A 14,244-nucleotide genomic window follows, 5' to 3' on the forward strand; every position below is an offset into this window, starting at 1 on the left:
TCTGTTGTGGATCAAAGGGCCTCTATAGTTAATGAAGTTCTCTGTAGTTCCTGATTAAAGCGGCAGGTCTCCCTTGAAGTTGCGGTGAGCACAGACCTTCTGTCTCCATCAAACCACATAGTTGTACCTTCTGAATGGGGTCCCCCTTGGGGGTGACCACTGTAAACATTCAGTCCCAGACATGACCTTTCACTGTCCATTGATACTAGGGGCTGGAGCTTGCTTCAGGTTGACACAGTGCATATCAAAAGTTGTTGGAGTTTCCTGTCTCCTTTGTTACCTTCTGCAGTCAGGCCCCATGTGGGCCTGTTTGAATTATACTCTATTAGTATGCTAAGTATGTTAATTGTTGCCTCCATTCTGCAAGGCTCAACAAAAGAACTGGGCGGATCCATGGAGCCTTTGATAGCTTATTAGGCTGGGCATGGCAGGGGTAATGTTTTTCCCTCCCCCTTTTGAGAGGACGTGTAATCCTGGCTGTCGTATCTCAACTAAATATGACAGGAGGCACAGCACCTGTAGGCTGTTTCCGCCCAGAGTACACAGGTCTGTGTATGTCGTGCGGTAAGCATAGGAAAATGTGTGCAGATTAGCCTCACACATTATCCAGAGGTTGATATACCATCATTCATTTTCTTTTAAAATTTCAAAAGACCAATGCGAGTGCACACCCACTGTGCATATGGTCGAATTTCTCACACGTGGGCCATTCTCAAGTACAATGCAATCCCGCTTAGCAGGCATACAGACATGCTGGACATATGTAGATGGCATATACTGTCCAGATGATGATTTGAATTAACACTTGGAGAAGGACATAAGGACACTAGCAGCTAAAGGCTACAATTTCAAATGTAAGAAATCTAAAATAGACCATAGAGAAATCCTAGTTCTGGGGTTTTCATTATCTGATAAAGGAAGGGGACTTGCACTATAATTCCTCGATAAATGTGCACACTTGCAGAGCCCACATACACTTAAGCTTTTACAGGACATACTTGGCCTTTCAAATTTTGGGTGCTGTGATGAAGGTGTCTCCCTGACCAGTCCCCAGAGGTTTATCATCCAGGGGCCAGGAAATGGCCATTGTTATTGGATCTAGTTCCTGGGGGTGGATAGTGAGGGAGGATCACCTGGATGGGAGTTACTCGGGGAGTGGAAGTGGGACACTGACGGGTGAGACGCGGTATCCCCCTTCTTGTAGCACCTTTTTCCCAGCCTGTCACGTAGGATACTGAAACACTCTACCTCTCGCCCCTCTTTTCCGACACGAACATATTCGCACACCACGAAAGATGACGGACAAACACCAAAGCAGTTTACTTGACATGTCCCAACACCAGGATCAGGCAAAGTCAGGCAATTGACCAGGATCACACACCTGATGGCCCTTTCGCTTCCTCAGAGGGATAAAAGGTGGAGCATGAGAGCACAATACGAGCAAGGCAGACTGCACGAGGAGAAAGCTATCCAGGCACAGCAGTTCAAGAGGAGGAGAAAGGCAGTGAGAACCGAAAAGCTGACAAGGTGCCAAAGCGACCATGCCCTTTCCGCCCAGACCCGCAAGACCTCAGTGGAAGGAACCGTAAGACTGTGAACAGTAGCTCAATTCTGTTGCAGCAGATGTCAACGGTACACGGAGCATGTCTACACTGATAAGCAGGACCGAGGTAGACGCCTGCTACTGTGGTACTGGCCTTAACTCCAGATACAAGGAAAGCCAAGTGGTTCATCACAGCTGGTGAGTCGAGGGGAGAACCAATAAGAGACCGAACAGTGTTGAATGATAGTCGCAAAATGGAAAATTGAGGAAAGTTCAAAGAACTGTAAATTGTTAAGGGAAGACCAGCTGCAGAGGAGATCGGCACCACGTGGGTGCTCACTCGAGAGACTCTGGCTAATCCCGTGTTGATTGAAACTACTGATACCAGAAGGCCGTAGGAGAGCCGCCAAGAAAGGTAAAAGTGGTCATACAGGGGTCTAGCATAATCCCTGTACAGTCAAACGTCTTTTGAGTCTGAGTTTAAAGTTTGAGTTTACATTTTTTTTATAAACGCACTCCCGACGAAACTAATCATATCTGGGCGCAGGTGTATCCCCCTCTAACCAAGTCTACCGTATATAAGAATATTACCAGTTCAAAAGAGTCGCAGACAAATGATAGACATCAGTTTTCCAATTAACTGAATAGATAGGTCTTCAGGACCTTTTGGAATGCAATGAGAGTTTTTTTGTTCTCAAATAACTCTCGAGAGGCTATTCCAAAGTTTTGGACCATACACTCCAAACCTCCGATCCCCTTTAGTCAAATATCTTGATCATGGCATTTGCAACAGCATCTTATCACACGAGTGTAGCTGCCGGCCTGGAGTGTACATTTAGATTTTTTTCCAACAAATAGCTAGGTGCTATCTGGTTCACACACTTGAAGATAATGCAAATGATTTTAAAGTCAATGCGTTCCTTCATGGCTAGCCAATGTAGTGACCGGCTTAGGTTAGAAATGGGGGATGATTTTGCCACCCTAAACACCAGTCTCACTGCTGCATTTTGGACCACTTGCAGTTTCCGAATTTGGCTAGATGGAATTCCTGTCAGCAAGGCGTTACCATAGTCCAGTCGTGAGTTGATGAGAGTCCCCACGACTGATGTTTGATCTTTGTCTGCTATAAACAGCAGGATTTGTCTTAACATCCGTAGAGTGTAAAATACAGATTGTACTTTTGAACTAACCTGTGCCTTACTCCACATATCATCTTCCCAAATACAACCCTGATTTTTTATCTTGGGGGAGAAATCCAATTGTGATCCCAAAAAGCATGGTGACGGTAACCGGTTGTTATGTTGCAGTTGATGTTTAGAACCAAACAATGCTACCTCTGTCTTATTAGCATTTAACATCAACTGGTTTGCACACATCCATGTTTGCACTTCTTTTAGGCAGTGTTCCACTCGCTCGAATGTCTCCTCCGATCTCTCCACTCTCACTAATACCTGAGTGTCATCAGCATAAGAGTGGAATTTAACTTGATGTCTCCTCAAGATATCCATAAGGGGTTTTACATCTAAATTAAAAATGATAGCGGAGAGTGAAGAGCCTTGTGGAACACCACAAGTCTGCATAAGGTCGTCCAAAAGGAATCCTCCGAATGTAACCCTTTGTTCTCGGCCGGTGAAGAATGACTTGAACCACTCTAAAGCTTGTACAGAGACCTTTCCGACCACCTCAAGACGTCTCAACAGGATCTTATGATCCAATGCATCAAATGCGGTAGATAGGTCCAACATAATCAGAAGTGATATGTCCCCCTGATCTGCCGCCTCAAGGAGATCACCCCAAACTCTCAATAACGCAGTCTCTGTACCGAATACAGGTCAAAATTCTGATTGTAAAGAATCTAGTAGTTTCTCCTTTTCCATGTACTCCTATAGCTGAAGAGTTATATTTTCTCAAGTTTTTCCAGGCCATGGCAATCCTGCCACTGGCCTGTAATTCTGCAGGTTTGTGGGGTCTAGATTTGCTTTCTTCAAAAGTGGGGTAACCATTGTCTTTTTCAGGTTTGCCGGCATAATGCCTGTAGCTAGGGATTTATTTACAAAATCTGTAATGAATGGAGAGATATCCGACGCCGGACTGGTGACGGAATCACGAATAGAGTGTCATTGATGGGTTTTAAATTAGAGAGCAGAGAATGTACAGTCTCATCCGAAACTCTTGTAAATGTAAAGGGTTTTCAGATTAATAAGCCATCTGACTTGATGACAGCACTATCATCCGATTTCTCCTCGAGTTCCATAGGTAGTGATTGTGCGATCTTTTCCCTAATTAATTATATTTCTTTTATTAAAAAATCATTGAATGCGTCCGCCTGTATCTGGGAAGCTTCCAAAGCCTCTGTAGCGCAGCTTGGTTCCACAAAGTTCGAGATAACAGAATATAGTTCTCTTTATCTATTTGTGGCTTCCTCAATCTTATCAGTTATGTATTTCGATTTAGCTTAGAAAATAGCCTTTCTATATAGCCTTTTGAGCGGTCTTAACCAACTCTAGATTATTTTGGGTTTGCCTTTTCCTCCATTTTTTGTCCAGAGGTCTCAGCTGTTTGCTTTTTATAACAAGTTCTTGCGAGAACCATGAATTGAATACTTTCTTGGGTTTACCTTGTTGAAAAGGGGCCACTTGTTTGATACAAATTATTCATAATTTCTGTACCTTCATAAAATAATTCCTGAAAGGACAAGGGGTCAATTTGTGCAAACTTATGTTTTAGTTTGTTACCTGATATCTTCAGTAAAGCTTTTGATTTACGGAATTGGGTAGGTTTACAATTATTTTTCTACTCATACAGTGTTTCAATTTCTACCAGCCCAAACATTCTAGCATCGTGGTCAGACCAGGGGACTGAAAAAGTATCCAAAAAATGTATGATTTCCCTTCTATATAGCAATACATAAAGGCAGTGGCCATGACTGTGAGATGGAGAGGTTACCAAAGATTTTATTTAATGAGCATCCAGGATCTCCAATAGTTCCTTAGCCTCAGGAGATGTCACGTCCTTAACCCAGATGTTAAAATCACCTAGGCAGAGTAATTCCTTGTGTTTGCTACTGTATCTGTAAGAAACTGATCTAATGTTTCCAGAAATCTTTTTGCTGGTCCTTGTGGTCGGTACCCAAACAGAATTTTAATTGTTCTTATTGGCGAACACCATATACAAGCATGCCCAATTTTAATAGATTCATCTCAATCTAACGTTTGTAAATGGGACAGCTTTAAGGGGGCTCCAATGATAACCGCCACCCCAACACCCCTCTTTGATCTGTTTATGGTCTATAGAGTAGTCTTGGGGGACTAGTAAATGATACATAGCCTGTGAAGTATCATTAAACCAAGTTTCAGTAAGAAATATATTGTCCAAATCATAAAATTCGATATAATCCTGTATCTCCAAGGCATGCTTAACTGCTGACCTAACATTCAGCAGAGCTGCCTTTAAAGGGCTCTCCTTTCTATTAGAACAGGTGGATAGAGATTTCCCAACTTTATCTCTTCTCTCAATACTTAACTTCCTGATTTTATCTAGTGTTCGCAGAGAGAAATACCCCTTTTTCAGGTCAAGCTCATTTAGTTCGCCATTCGTAAAGACAATCATATTTCCTAGTACCTCCAAGGATCCGTATATACACAATATAAAATACCTCTAAACTCTGCCATGTTTATGTACCTGTAATGTCGTCAAGGCCAGCATTTGTCATGCAGGGTCTCCCGCCGAACTCCACAACTGGCTGCAAACATGCCAAAACAGGCTTCACATCAGCGCTTTGGCCTAGGCGACACGTCAGAGCCGGTGCGCGGGCACCGGACAGTTGGGAAATATAGTCTCTACCAGCACACTCAAAAAGAAAACATGCAGTTTGCACGTATAATACTCAATAATAATTTCCGTGCTACTTTCTAGGTTCTTGTTCGCCCATTACCTAAGCTGTAAACAATTCCATTATCATTACACTGTCATGATGCCTACACCCGGGGAACCAGACCAGGTCCAGCAGCCCCGGGAGCAGGCATCACGTTCCCGGGGCAGGGCCCAGCGACCCCTGTTAGGGGCCATCTGGACACAGTCCTGGCGCCTTTGGCACCAGGCTCATGTGAGACTTTAGTCCTGGCGCCAGAGGCGCCAGGCTCATAAGGGGAAAACTTACCTGGACTTACCTGATGCAGACCATGCTGCAAGGGATCCAAGCCCTCAAGAGGCCTAGAAGGGACTACTTTACCTAGGGACTCTTTGCCACTCGGGTGTGGCGGCGGAGGAATACTTACCTGGAACTACTTTGGGGGCTATTTAAACCACGCCCTTAGAGCAGCACACGCTTCGCGTTATTCTGCATCCAGCAGCGTAACGCTCACCGTGCCTGCAGCAGCATCCAGACTTCAGCCACGCCCGCCTCGAACCCGGAGCACCTAGAAACAAAGGAAAGAAGGAGAAAGGTTAGAACTAGGACATTTACCAGCTTCATACCTGATTCCAGAGCCATTGCATCGTCGAACCAAAGGAAAGACTTAAGGGCGTGGTTAAAAAGGAAAGACTTCATTTTTAACACCAGCAGCAACGCCGCGCTGCACTCACCGTTCCTCGCAGCATCTTCACATTTCACCGCAGCCTCCTGCATGTTCCGCTGCATTCCGGCACCTGGGGGAAGATAAAGACAATAAGGGGTGCCAAGGGAAAATATAGAGGAATTCTGGTTACCACCCTAAGACTTACCTGATTTACCACCGGGGGAACGATTCCTCACCTCGGGTCGGCGCAGTTTCCACTGCACTATCGCCGTACCCCAGCCCCTAAGGGGAAACAAAAGCACAACAGGGTGAATCAAAAGGACAATCAAGGGGAGCCACCTCCCGCCATAGACTTACCTGATTTTACCGCCGGAGGTATAACTCCTCGACGCTGGTTTTCTCTCAGCACCTGAATAAAGGAAAAGACCATAGATTACGGGATTGGATAGGAGTGATGGTCAGGTATTTGAACTCTTACGAACTGCATACTTACGGCGTCTTGCCGGGAGAGTCACTATAGCCCTGGAACTCACCAATTCCTTTGACCAGTGGAGCAACTGGTCCATCACGCGCCCCTGTGCTCGAAGCAGTATGGAGAGCTCGCCCTTTCAAAACATAAGGTGAGACTTTGGAGGGGACATCGGAGGTGGTCAGTGGGGAGAACAAGGGGGTGGGGGAAATTACGCTCAACTTCACAGGTGGTTAATTCCCCTTACTCCATTCACAGAAGAGTGAATCCTGCAGGCCAGACAAATGACACACCTCGGCCCTACGCATTACGCTGGAGGAGGCCGCACCAGCCCAGATCAGTCCGGCGCCTCTGTGGGAGTCAGGTGAGCGTAACATACACACACGCAAAGAAATATTTTCGAAAAAGAATTGAAAGCTTGAAAATTCGATCGGTCAGCAATTTCGTTTAACATAAATGAATTGTCACTTTGCCATCGGAAGCCTGAAAACTAACTTCTGAAGATACTGATATCACTAAGAACTGGTTGGGGGATCCGACCCCGTAAGTGGGTGATCCAGAGGTGAGAAGTCATCACTCAACGTGTATAGGGACAGGAACCTTTGTTTGTTGTTTTGACCACATCAGGTCCTCTGAGACAAGATACTTTCATAGAAAAGACACTTAACCCCCGAAGGTCTTGGTAGCTGAAGCTGGAACTGCTGTCTCGTGCTGAGAAAGCTCGAGCGTGTGCTGTACTTAGGAGTCCGTCCTTGTCCCGTGCTCAAAGCGTGGGGAAGGGAGACCCCCGGCTTCCACATCCTGACTTAACATTTGTGAACACTTCTTTCTTTCATGTGAATCCTATCTCACACTCTATTTGGTATTTATTTGTAAGGATTGGCAATAGTTTTCTTTTTAGTATAAGCCCTTTTATTTTGAAAAGATGCCACTAAGACTGCCTTCTTTTTTATTTGATGGCCGTACCTTTCATCCCATCTTAGCTTTAGGTTTAGATTAGGCATTTTCTAACCTTCATTTACAGTTTCATACACACCCTTGAACTGTGATCACTTGTGTCTGTCTATTCTTGATACCATGTTTTCCTTACAGTGCTCATGCATTAAAGAATATGCAGCATTAGTGAAACCACTATATAATTTGTTGAAGCACAACTTACATCTAGCAGACTAGAAGGGAGAGCACACACACACATTTTGAACCACATATTTCAGCAGATGATTCACAGTAGTCCTCTCGAGGACAAAAACATAGATGAGGACTTAGAAGTGAACAGTTTCCTGGTCCAAATGTTTTTACATATGGAGTATGTAACCATGGAGAGTCAAAACCCCATAGTATACCTCTCACATCTCTATACATTTCCAGAGAAGAAGTTTTCTCCAGAAGAACGGATTCTGGCTGCAGCTCAAATAATAGTGGAGAAGTAATGCATACTAGCTGCAAAAAGAATGATGCACATAAATACACCATTTGTGCAGTTAGAAGTGGCTACATGCTTTAGTATTATAAATGTAAAGGCACTACTCTCAGATTGGTACAATGGCCCTCGACGTATAAAGCACAAAATATACAATATTATAAACCAGAACTATTACAGATGTATGAACTGGTATGGTCTTTAAAACCAGAAGCAGATGCAGCAGTACCAGATATTAGACTTTGGATGTTTCCAAATGTAATATATTGTGATGGAAGTGCTGGTCCAGCAGTTGGGACATTCTAAATATTCTGCTGCTGTAAAAGGGCCTTTCAACTATAGAAATGAGTTTGAACACCAGGATATTTAGGGGATACATCAGCTCAGGTTGGTGAATTATAAGGCCTCCTCCTTGCAGTGCGACAAGTCAGTCCACTTAAGCCCACTTTAATTGTGTCTGATTCAGACTATGTAGTACGATGTGATAATGTTGACCTACAATGGTGGCAAGCCAACTCATTCAGAAATTCTAAAGGCCACCCGATATTGTCACAACAACTTTGATGGGAAATCAAGAAAGCTAGACCTCTCTTCTGGGTTATGCATACAAAAGCACACAGAAAAGATTCTGTGCACAGTGCAGGCAATGCACTTGCCTATCAGTCTGCAAGACAGCTGACTCTACAAATAGTGGTAGCAGCATTTAACACGCTCTGCCGCATACATAGATGAGGACATAAAAGCATGTTTAGATGCAAATAGTCCTAACCTGCCAGGGTTCCTCACCACATATACCTATACTGTAAAAGAGAATAAAGTGATAGTCACTATACCTAGGACAAAATGAGGCCCTATTGATAGTGTGCTACCAAACAAGCAGGATAGATTAAAACGAATCTCTGCAACACATGCAGTGTACCCACATCTCAGTGTGGGGTGTCTGCTACTACATGACTCTTACAAGATAGATATTGGTGGCTCGAGCTTAGTAAAGAAGTACAACAGTACATAGCGAAGTTCTCAATATGTTTGCAAACAACCGTGCACAATTCCTGAATACCACCAGTGAGCACACTAACAACGGTGACAGTGCCTTCTGAATGCATGTATACACACCACATGGGTCCACTGACACCAAGTACAAATATGTGTTGGTTGTGGTGCATTCATGCACAGGATTTTCCTGGCTGATTCACCAGAGGATAGTTGATTGTAGAGAGGTCATACAAGATTTGCTGTCCTTAGTAGCTATGACAGCGCAGATTACTCCAAGCTGAGAATAGGCCAGCCTTTTCTGGCAAAGCCTTGAGAGAGGCCCTGTCAAGCTGAGGTTGTACTCTGCACTTCTCACACCTGTTTTGGTTACAGGCAAATGGGTTGTTGAGAGAGCCAATCAGATAATCAAGCAACCCTTGATTAAATGCATTGTCTCCTCTGGAGGCAATTGGGTAAATCCTGTGCCTTTAGGGCAGTCTAACATAAATAACCTACCTTGCCTTTCTCAATGTGAGGGTAACATGCCTTATGAGTTGCTATTTGGTGCTCCCCTTTCTATGCCCGATTTACACAATCCTAGTAGTTCTCTCATCCAGGCCAGGCCAGCTGGTACTCATAAATCTCCTGAGAGACTCCATCCAGGGAGAAGACTCCTTACCACAGCAAGTTAAAGACAAGCCACAGAGCACTTTAGTGTTTAGGGACTACGTCACCTGGAGAAGATACATGACAAAGAAGCACTTGGACCATGCTGCAGTCCTCTGGTGAAGGTACTGGATCTCATTGGCTCAAGAACAGCTGTCCTACCAGTACTGCCCACTAAGAAAGGTACACACCAAGTGTATATAGACCACCACAGCCAGCTACAGATGGTTACTCCCCTGTTCCTGAGGGAGGAGAAACTCTATCTTGAAAAACCTGACAAGCAGGCAAGAATAGGAGAACACATGATGTTAACAATAACTGTGCATCCTATGAGAATGTCTATTATCCCGGGAACTGATGAGCCAGAAACAATGCTAGAAGAAAAGCCAAGCGCAAGGTCCATCTGAGGGATTAATGACTGCCCAAAGTACACCAAGAACTGCAAAATATTTGTTGGAGCAGTAATTCTGTTCTACGCTTTGATGTGGATAAGCCATCTCACTTTTTTTGTCTAATTAACCTTGGGACATTTTTACTCCCGATGGAGATCCCGATGATCAGCAGACATTTGTACATGAAACATTTAGCCGTAGAACATACACTATATAAGAGGGCGGTGCAGGCCGCTGATGAGGGCTCCACCCTCATCAGCGGCCTGCACCGCCCTCTTATATAGTCTCAACACAAATAAGCATATACCAACTAGAGTTAGGGCAATTCTGGACATGCCAGTATATACACTATCAGTGATACATGAATCCAAGATAGTGTCCCCTAAGATGCATGTCATAGACCCCTACAGGAGTGTGTTGATGGCCAATAGTGAAGATTTTGTTCAAGGAGCACTGTTAGATCCTGAGGATGATCTAGAAGAGTTCATGACATGGCAGACCATGTATGTTTTGTGAAATATTTTGACACCTTTCTGTTGAAATAAAAAAAGAATGAACTGTCAGCCCCTGCAACACACACGAGTGAGCGCAGGGGCTGGCAGGCATGCCGGGACACTGAAGCAGCCACGAGGGAGAATGGGTGTGTGTTTATGTGTCTGTTAGGTGTACATGTTTGTGTGTGTGTAATGGTGTGGGGTGGGTCTTGGGAGGGGCGGGAGGCAGCAGGGGCTGAGGGGGGTGAGTTTGGGGGGTGAAATGTCATGTTCTCTATTTTTGTAGGCCGCCTAAAATCGGCCAGAAAATAACTGTCTTTTGATTAGGCGACCTACACAAATCGAAAAAAATGACATAGAACCGGAGGGAGAGTATGTAGAGCTGAACAACTACACATTCCTACCCCTCCCCCCCACTACCTGCAAATGGCCAGTTTGTGTGGTCCACACATTCATTGGTGTATGATAACACTTTCTATGCCATTATGACAGAGAAAACATTGCAAGGGTCAGTCCTTCTTAACGTGACATGGGGGGGGAAACCTTGGCAAGCACATGGAACAGATACTCTAGATACTCTAGATTTAGCACGTAGAAATCCACATCCAATGTATTTCCACGATCACACTCATTTTGTGGCAATGTGTAGCTCAAGCCATTGTCTTTTGGTGGACAACTAAGCAGCTTAACAAAGCAATACAGGAAAACAAGTATGAACATATTACAAATGCCTCAGGCCTACCAGGACACTGGAATCCTGGTGCCTATGAATGTTTTAAAAGGCACAAAGGTATAGGCGTAATGCCTTATGCAATTCACAAACCTATGCAATTTCCATAGGCAAAAATGTCAATTAATGGCAAAGCAGGCACCTTCAAATGAGGAAATTAGCGAGATAGACACGTGGGAAGTTTAGGTAATTGGTCAGCAATCCTAGACAGGATAGGTCAAAGGGCTAGGAACAAAAGGGAGGTGAAAACTGCAGAACCCTCCTACATCTGGAAAGAAGCTGTCCTGGAAAGCCAATGGTCTTTCCAGGACAGCAGGACAGTCCATAGCGAAGAGCCTTCTTTCCGCTAATGACAAATTAATTGCATTGCAACAGGGAATCTACAAGCTGAGAGATGTTGTAGTCGATAATGGTGCAGATCATCCAAAACGACTTGAAAAACTTACAAGGTGAACAACAAGCAGTTGCTGAATTTCTGAAGATGACAGACCTCCTGGACACACACTCTCCCGGAGTCTCAGATTGGACTACCATCACAAGGCCAGAGCAACTGACAAAACTGAAGCTGTCAAGCCAGGCTCATGGGCAGGCCACTTTAGAGTCCACCTACACTCTGCTGAGCATTATCAAAAAGACTTTCTATGGAATATCGGCGTTGGACAAAAACCTTATGTCCTGGACACTTCATGGGATCGTGAACATTCCTATGACGCCAAGATTACCACTGTTGTTTGAAGAATTGCAGTCCTGGGGCACCATGCATCAAATGCAAACCGTGTATGTGGTGCCCTACGCCCATGCCTGTGCAACACATGGGGACTCTACTGTTCATCAGTATACCCTAAAAGATTGTCTGGGAACACTCCATGTAAGATGCAAGGACATTTCTAAGATTGCCCATGTGAACAGAATTTTGATTCAACCAAATGTATTTTAAGTGCAATTCGATTGGAAGGTTTTAGTAGCAGAGCTCTACTACTGCCTAATGAAACCTACATCATGCAATTCAATGTTTTATTCTGTGGTGTGTCTGTGGGAGTTGCCAGCCTGATTACGGTCTCAAAGGTGGTAAACTGTTGCAACATCATCCTTCATCCACCGGTGCAGACTGAACTAGTGCTGTTAAATTGGCCTTAAGTGAAACTAACACCTCTGAAGTTCCTGCAGTTATCATTGATACTGGCATTTCTCCTGAACATTGAGCTACACATCACTAGCACCACAGAAACCTTCATTGAAGCATCAAACAGAGGTCTGCAAATGGCCAAAGACTTGCTGGAGAAAACGCCAGACTGGCCAAAAGAGATTAACTCCAAAATATGAGAGCTCCACCCTTGGGTTCCATTACGGACTGGCTGATAAATTGTTTTTTCATTCAACGCTTTGACCAGCATATTGAACTTCTTTGGGAACATAGGCTCGGGATTACACCTGCGTGCTACATCCTTGCAGCTGGGTTCACACTAATCATCTTTATATTTAATCGTAGCAAATAACAGATGAATCATCTAGATGTGATGAGGTAGACAGTTACTGAGCAAGTTGATTGGTCTTGAGTAGAGTAGAGGCAGTGACAATGATAGCCGCATATTCATTAATAACCTTTTGCATATTAAGTGTTATGTGCAGTGACAATGATGGAAGCAATGTTTCTTTACTACCTATTTATCATAATTAAATAATGTACACTATACTTGAGTGTAAGAACATTCATTGAATGTTCATTACTGAGAATCTAGTCGAGCATTATGTGTAGGGCATCTATTTGAAGTACTGTGTATTGATATGATATGTATGATGTATGTTTTTAATATGAAATGGGTTGGTGGAAGGTTCGAGCAGTGGACCATCAATAAAATATATGTGACATTAGCAAGCTACTCTTGTGTGGATGACTGAGTGTAGCCTCCCACTGCAGGGGGTTGTTGCCTACTCTCTTTACTGATGCACAGTGACAGATATATGCTTTTCTCCATCTCTATTCCTACCACAGCTCATACGGGAGGGTCAACGACACTCCCCTGGGGGTGGAGGAAAGGGTATGTGAGATAGAGGTGATAACAATCGCATCAACGTGAGGTACCTGGCCAAATCAGTCCTGAAGGGCACTCAAACCTGGTCAAATGTCATGACCATAATCTTGAAAAGCTCTTTCCTATATGGAATCACTTCAATTTTGGTACACCCACAGACTTGGGCATACACTATATTCAATACAGGGACAGGAATCCTCAAATTCCTGCCAAGACTGGGCACTGGCATTTCACCTTTGATGTTCATGACTGCAGCTGGAGTAATCCTGGTTCTCTTCATATTTTCCATCAGACTGAAAGCAATTGAACGTGTGACTGTTGCAATCCTTATTGGTCAACAGAACTGAAAAGCAAAAAGGCAATTCTGTTAAAAGTTGGGCTATATTTTCAAAAACTCTGTAAAATTGCTTCTAGCTCTTCTCACAAGAGCAGGGTAAGGTGGGAACAGACTCCACCTCACTCCTCTCAAACTCTGATCAGACACTTGCAGTTGGTTACCAGAGTACATATAGAATCCAGCATAGACAGGGCAGCTTGTCCTATGCTCCTTCATGGCTTCACCACTTTCTCAAATCACAACTCTAGGTGATCTTACCACTAACTGCAGACCATGGGACTGAACTGCTGCAAAATAAAACCTTGCCATTATAAAACGACATGGATTTCTCATCCTTGCCGACCTGCTTTGACCTGTACCTGACTTTGTACCTGGATCTACTCCATCATTGAGAATGAGGTCTCTTGACAGTTTTGACTGTCCTTGGCATTTGAGACTGGACAGTCACATGCCTCACCTATACAAGAGACTGATATGGTGGCCATAACATGAGTTGTACCCCCAACCGTGTTGAAACCATGTACTTTGTTCATATTTAGTTGCAAGGATTCTGAAAAGAGACCCGTGCACGTTTTCCTATGTAGCTGATGGGAACCTCTCCAAGAGAAAATGTTACATGGCAGTTGTTGGTTTGTTTTCTTTGCCTCATTTCTCTTTTTACTCCCAAT

Source organism: Ambystoma mexicanum, chromosome 3q (genome assembly GCF_040938575.1).
Source record: "Ambystoma mexicanum isolate Mex_15411 chromosome 3q, UKY_AmexF1_1, whole genome shotgun sequence".
In the NCBI taxonomy this organism is placed as follows: Eukaryota; Metazoa; Chordata; class Amphibia; order Caudata; family Ambystomatidae; genus Ambystoma; species Ambystoma mexicanum.